The sequence below is a fragment of the Ochotona curzoniae genome, unplaced genomic scaffold, assembly GCF_017591425.1.
Source record: "Ochotona curzoniae isolate NIBS_2020 unplaced genomic scaffold, NIBS_Ocur_1.0 scaffold_2587, whole genome shotgun sequence".
In the NCBI taxonomy this organism is placed as follows: Eukaryota; Metazoa; Chordata; class Mammalia; order Lagomorpha; family Ochotonidae; genus Ochotona; species Ochotona curzoniae.
The window spans coordinates 29,381,990-29,389,392 of NW_024467096.1; positions in this window are offsets into that span (position 1 = coordinate 29,381,990).

Here is a 7,403-nt window from a genome sequence, read left to right on the forward strand (position 1 = left end):
CTCAGCACTGGCTGTTGCGGTCACTTGGGGAGTGAATCATCGGATGGAAGATCTTCCGAGATCAGGCGCGTTCAGGGGGGTATGGCCGTAGACGGCATTTGTTGAAGAGACCAGGCTTTTTACCTGGAGTGTTTTCAGTTTTCTTGTCAAAGATTAATTGGCTATACATGTGTGGGTTCCCTTCTGGTGTTTCTAGTCTGTTCCATTGACCTTCTTCCCTGTTTCTGTACCAGTACCAGACTGTTTTGATAACCACTGTTCTGTAGTATGTCTTGAGGTCTGGAATTGTGAATCCTCCAGCTTAACTTTTTTTCTTTTCTTTTCTTATAAAGATTAATTTTTCACTGCAAAGTCAGATATATAGAGAGGAGAGACAGAGAGGAAGATCTTCCGTCCGATGATTCACTCCCCAAGTGAGCGCAACGGCCGATGCTATGCTGATCTGAAGCCAGGAGCCTCTTCTAGGTCTCCCACGTGGGTGCAGGGTCCCAAAGCTTTGGGCCATCCTCGACTGCTCTCCCAGGCCACAGCAGGGAGCTGGAAGGGAAGCAGGGCTGCCGGGATTAGAACCGGTGCCCATATGGATCCCGGCGCATTCAAGGTGAGGATGTTAGCTGCTAGGCCACTGTGCTGGGCCCCAGCTCAATTTTTATTCTTCAGGATAGCTTTGGCTATTTACGGTCTGTTGTGATTCCAGATGAACTTTTGTATCATCTTTTCTATTTCTCAAAAGAATGTTGTTGGGTATTTGATTGGGATTGTGTTGAATCTGCTAATTTTGGTAATATGGCCATTTTGATGATGTTGATCCTACCGATCCAGGAACATGGCAAGTTTTTCCATTTTTCAATGTCTTCTTCTGTTTCTTTTTTTTAAAGTTTTATAATTTTTGTCATAGAAGTCTTCCACATATTTAGTTAGCTTAATTCTTTGGTATTTAAGATTCCTCTCTTCTATTTCAAAAGGGACTTACTTACAATTTCTTTCTCATCCATTGGATTAATTATTGTACACTAGCACCATCGATTTGTGTTCATTAATTTTGTATTCTGCTACTCTGCCAAAGTCTCTTATGAGTTCCAATAGTATCTTGACCGAGTCTTTTGGTTCTCCTATGTAGAGAATCATGTCATCTGCAAATAGAGATAATTTCATTTCCTCTTTCCCAATTTGGATTCCTTTAATTCTTTTTTCTTGCCTAATAGCTCTGGCAAGGACTTCCAAAACTATATTGAAGAGTGGTGGTGACAGTGGATATCCCTGTCTAGTTTCAGATTTTAATGGGAAGGCTTCCAATCTTTCTCCATGTAGTATGATGCTGGCATTGCTTTGATTGTGTTGTAGATTGTTCCTTCTATGCCTATCTTGCTTAGGATTTTCAGCATGAAGTGGTGTTGGAATTTATCAAATGCCTTCTCTGTATTAATTGAGAGGATCATATAGTTTTTATTTTTTATTTTGTTGATGTGATGTATCACATTTATTGATTTGTGAATGTTGAACCATCCCTACATGCCTGGGATGAATCCCACCTGGTCTGGGTGAATGATCTGCCTGATTTGTTGTTGGATCCTGTTGGCCAGTATTTTATTGAGGATCTTTGCATCTATGTTCATCAAGGATATTGGTCTGTAGTTCTATTTTTCTGTTGTTTTTCTATCTGGCTTTGGTATTAAGGTGATATTAGCTTCATAGAAAGAGCTTGCAAGGATTGCCTCTCTTTCTGTTGTTTGGAAAAGCTTGTGGAGGATTGGGGTAAGTTCCTCCTGAAATGTCTGGTAGAATTCAGTAGTGAAGTCTACTGGTCTAGGACTTTTCTTGGCTGGGAGGGCTTTAATTACTGATTCAATCTCAATGTATGCTATAGGTCTATTTAGATTGTTAATTGCTTCATGATTCAGTTTTAGTGGATTGTATGTGTCCAAAATCTATCCATCTTGTCTAGGTCTTCTGATTTGTTTGCATATAGGTGCTTGTAATAGTTCCTGATGATTCTTTGTATTTCTGAGGTATCTGTTGTTTTATCTCCTTTCTCGTCTCTAATGCTATTGATGTGTATTTTCTCCCTCCTTTTTTTTTTTTTTTTTGATTAGTTGGGCTAGTGGGGAATCTTTTTGGTTGAATTTCTCAAAGAACCAATTCTTTGATTCATTGATCTTATGTATCATTCTCTTTGTCTCTATTTGTTTTATTTCCTCCCTTATTTTGATGATTTCTTTTTTTCCTAGTATTCTTGAGATCACTTTGCTGTTGTTTTTCTAGTTCCTTCAACTATAAGGTTAGCTAATTTGCTTGATGTCTTTCTAATTTCTTAACATAAGCATTGATTGAGATAAACTTTCCTCTTAATACTGCCTTGATTGTGTCGGTACGTTTTGATATGTTGTGGTGATGCCTTCATTTGTTTCAAGCAATTTTTAATTTTCCCCTTTACTTTCTTCTCTAACCCATTGCTGCTTTAGTAACATATTAGTCAGTCTCCATGTGTTTGCAGTTTTCTTGGCTGTTTTGACTTCTTGGTCTCTAACTTCCCTCCATGATGGTCTGAGAAGATGCATGGGATAATTTAGATTTTTTAAAAATTTGCTGAGGTCTGGGCCCAGCATGATAGCATAGCAGTTAAAGTCCTCGCCTTGAACATGCTGGGATCCCATACGGGCACCAATTCTAATCCCAGCAGCCTCACTTCCCATCTGGCTCCCTTCCTGTGGCCTGGGAATACAGTTGAGGACAGCCCAAAAACTTGGGAACCTGCACCAGCGTGGAAGACCAGGAGGAGGCTCCCTGCTCTTGGCTTTTGATCAGTGCAGCACCAGCCATTTGATCACTTGGGGAGTGAATCATCGGATAGAAGATCTTCCTGTCTGTCTCTCTTTCCCTCTGTATAGCTGACTTTGTAATAAAAAATATAAATCTTTAAAAAAATTTGATGAGACTTGTTTTGCGGTCTATAACATAGTCAATTATGGAGAAAGTTCCATGTACTGATGAATAAAAGTGTATGCTCTATCTTTAGGAAGAAAGGTTGGATAGATAGCAATTAATTCCATTTGCTCTAGAGTTTGAGTGAGTTCTGTTGTTTCTTTGCTGAGTTTCTGTGTTTTTTTTTGATCTGTCCATTGACATTGAAAGGGTATTAAGGTCACCCACTATGATTGCATTGGAGTCTATTTCTCCTTTTAAGTTCATTAATGTTTTTTTCATGTAGTTAGATGCCTTGGCATTTGGCACATATATATTTATCCTGGTGATCTCTTCTTGCTAAATGGATCCCTTCTTCATCTCTTTAAATGTTTTCTGCATCGATGCCTATATCATCTGATATAAGAATGGCTATCCCCGTACGTTTTTCCTTACCATTAGTTTGGAATATCTTTTTCCATCCTTTCACTTTCAGTTTCTTCTGATCTTTGTTGGAGAGATGTGTCTCCTGTAGGCAGCAGATAGATGTTCTGCTTTTGATCCAGCTCTCTAATCTATGGCATTTGATAGATGAATTTAAGCCATTTACATTCAATGCTAATATGGAAAAGTGGCAATTTGGTTTTGTCATTTTAGTAATGTGTTGTCCTTTGGTTGTGTCTTCTGTTGGCATTTTAGCAGGATGTTATCCACATATGCCATTGGCTTTGGTAGCTGCTATTCATTTTCTTTTTCACTAGAACATCTTTGAATATTAGCTGTAGATCTGGTTTGGATGACATGAAATCTTGTAGTTTAATGTGGAACAATTTTATTTTATTTTCTAAGACAAAGGAGAGCTTTGCAGGATACGTTATTCTGGGCCAAAAAATTTTTCCCTTTTAGAGTCTGGAACATATTGCTTCATTCTCTCCTCACCTACAGTGTTACCTTTGATAGGTCAGCAATGAGTTTGATTGGGGTTCCTCTATATGTCACTTGATTTTTGTCCCATGCACATTTGAGAATCTTTTCCTTATGTTCAACAGAGAATAGCTTGAGTATCATGTGTCTTGGTGAAGTTTGCTTTTTGTCAACCCTGTGGGGAGTCCTGTGCCCCTTCTGGATGTTGTCTCCCAATACTTTCCCTAGATTGGAAATTTTTTGTGTATTATTTCATTGAATACACCTTTAGTCCCAGTTGTTCTTTCTGCACCTCTGGAACTTCCATAACTCTTACATTGGGCCTTTTAATTGTATCTTTTGATTCTTGGATACTTTTTTTTAGTTTGGCCTAGCTCTGATTCCAGCTTTCTGTTTGTTTCTCCCTGGTAACAGGAAATATCTTGCAATTTTGATATTCTTTCTTCTGCTTCATTCATTCTATTTTTTAGATTCTCCTTTCACTTTTTAATTTGTTCCTCTGTATTCTTAACTTCTGAAATATCACCTTTCGTTGGGACGGTGAGATTGGCAGCAATCCAGAACTGATGAACTATCAAAACTGTTTGAGCAGGACCCTTGGAGAGCGCCTCATGTTGGGGATCGGGGATGGGTGGGAGGTAGGGTGGGGCTTTTCCCTTTGTTACTCCCCTATCCCCAGATACAGGGCAAAATGATTATATTAGTGTGGAAACAATGATATTACCCACTTTCACCCTGTAGCCCGTGACCCTTTGTACCCTAATAAACTAAGATTATTTAAAAAACAAAAACAAAAACAAACAAACAAAAAATATCACCTTTCATTTGATTCATTTCCTGTGTAACAAATTCTTTAAATTCTTTGAATTCTTGTATTATTGCTTCTCATTGTTGGTCAGAAGTTTTATAATAAGTTTTCTGAATACTGTGTCCCCCATTTTTTCAATATCTTCCTCAGTTAACTTTGAGGGTGATAGAGTGTTTTGTTCTTTTAATGGGGAGTCTTCAGTAACATTCATTGTGCCTCTGTCTCTTCTTTTATCTTTTGACATTGCAATCCTGTTTTGGTGTATTTTTCTCCTTAGTGCAGATTTCTAAGATGTATTACCTATAGATATACAAGTAAATTTTTATGTTCAACCAGTGTCCTGGGTTAGGAAGATGCCAACTGTCCTAGATAACTAGTTTTATCAGCAGCACTGATCTTGTCTAAACACACAAGATGGCGCCCAGTGGGGCACTGTTGGAGAGCTGGGGCTATTGTCTTTCCAATTTGGGCATCACACAGATCCTGCAGGACGCAAAGCTGGCGCTGTCCTCCCCATGAGATCAGTCAGGTGTGACTAGCTGGAGATGTGCCCAACTGGCATTTGATCCCAGTGCTGTTAGCTCTGGCTGACCACAGTCTGCCCTGCACAGTTTGTAGCTTCTTTTCTGTTTTTTTTTTTTTTTTTTTTAAGATTTTATTTATGTATTGAAAGTCAGATATGCAGAGAGGAGGAAAGACAGAGAAGATCTTCCATCCGATGGGTCACTCCCCAAGTGAGTGCAATGGCCGATGCTATGCTGATCAGAAGCCAGGATCCAGGAACTTTTTCCAGGCATCCCACATGGGTGCAGGGTCCCAAAGCTTTGGGCCATCCTCGACTGCCTTCCCAGGCCACAAGCAGGGAGCTGGATGGGAAGTGGAGCTCCTGGGATTAGAACCTGTGCCCATATAGGATCCTGGCGCATTCAAGGTGAGGACTTTAGCCGCTAGGCCATGCCGCTGGGCCCACTCCTTTTCTGTTTTTTTGATGGGCCAAAGTATTGAGCTGGATTGGCCAGAACCAGGCTGCCTTCACCTCCCAAGCTCCCACTTGGCTGCCACAAGGGCTGATCTGTGGCTGCATCTGGATCCCTAGTTGTCTCTGGAGTCCAGATCACAGCTCCCTGATGGCTGGTGTGTTTTCTGTTCCATGTAACATCACTTTGCCATTGTGACCTCTTCCCTAGGTCCAAGGGTTCTCCAGGTACCTCCCTGCTCTCTGTTCTTTTCCTTGTCTAGTAATTCTCCATGATCTCAAACGTGTCTGCACCCTTTGCCACCATCTTGATTCGCTATTTCATTTTCAAAGACAAAGGAAAGTTTTGCTGGCTACATTATCCTAGGCTGACAATGTTTTGGTTTTAGAATCTAGAATATGTTGCTCCATTCTCTTCTGGCCTGTAGAGTTTCTTGTGAGAGATCTCTTGTGAGTTTAACTGGCATTCCTTTATATGTCAGTTGATTTTTTTCATGTGCACATTTAAGGACCTTTCCCTATATTTGATTGAGGGTGCTTGATTAATATGTGTCGTCATGAAGATTGTTTTTGGTCAATGCTATTGGGAGTTCTGTGCCCCTCCTGGATGTTGTTTCCCAATTCTTTAGATTAGGGAAGTTTTCCTTTATTATTTCATTTAAATAAATTTGTAAAGACAGCTTCTCTTTTTGCACCTTTGGTCTTTTAACAGTGTCTTTCTGAGCCTTGGCTGGGCTGAAACATCCAACAATAAGAACTGGAATGGATTGAAGGCCAGAAAGGAATGGCCAATGTTCCTGCCAGGACAGGACATGGACTAAGAAGGGCTGGCCCATAGACTCACCAATAAGTGCAAGATCTGGCATAGGGAGAGAGACTGAAGGAGGAGCTTGGGAAACTCCTCTGTAAGGACAAAGTCCCTGCAGGTGAGCACAAGAACCACATAGGGAGCAACCCAGATGAGGTAAGAGAAAGATACCCATTGGCATACATTTGGCATAGGTCAAGGGCAGATCAGGCTGAACCTGTTCACACCACATACTGGTGAATTCGAGCACCAAATGGAGTGTGGGTCAGGCCAGGTTCGGTCGTAACACAAACCAGTGTACATTATGGAAAGCCAAGGTGAGGTGAGCTGTACTAGATGTGGCTGCAGCACCAAATAGCACATGTGAGAATCAGAGAGGGAAGGTGTGAAACCGGCAGGGGAATGTCTGTTCCGCTACAGGACAGCTACTCCCACTGGAGAGCATGAGTTGGGATGTGGGCAGACCTGACCAGGCAGGGCTACAACACCTATAGGCCTCATGTGAGCTAGATCAGGGAAAAGCAAGGTTGGGCTGACTGTTCCGACTGGTGCAAGCAAAAATTAGAGTGGGTGAGGATTGGTTGGGCTTTGCCTCATCAGCTGGCAGATGCTGGCACAGGGGGTAAATTCTGTGAAGTTAAACTCCAGAACCACCTGGAGAGTGCATAATCTGGAAGTTGGAGTGGCCTATTAGGAAGAAAGTGGGAACCTCTTTTCTCTTTGGTTACCACTTCCACTGGCGAGCATGAAAGCCTGCACATGGACAGGAATGGCTAAATAGAAAGGTACCCACCAGCATGTGTGTGACCTGGATAGTAAGGCTGGTTGGTTGGGTTGAACTAGGCTTCAATGTCCATTGACATGAGGAGAGCTAAATAGGATGTTGGACAGACTGAACAAGTCTGCAGTACATAGTGACAAGCATGGGAACCAGAGTAAGGGCAGGCCTGACGGGGGTTATAGGGAGATGCCCCAACTAGGTTGCA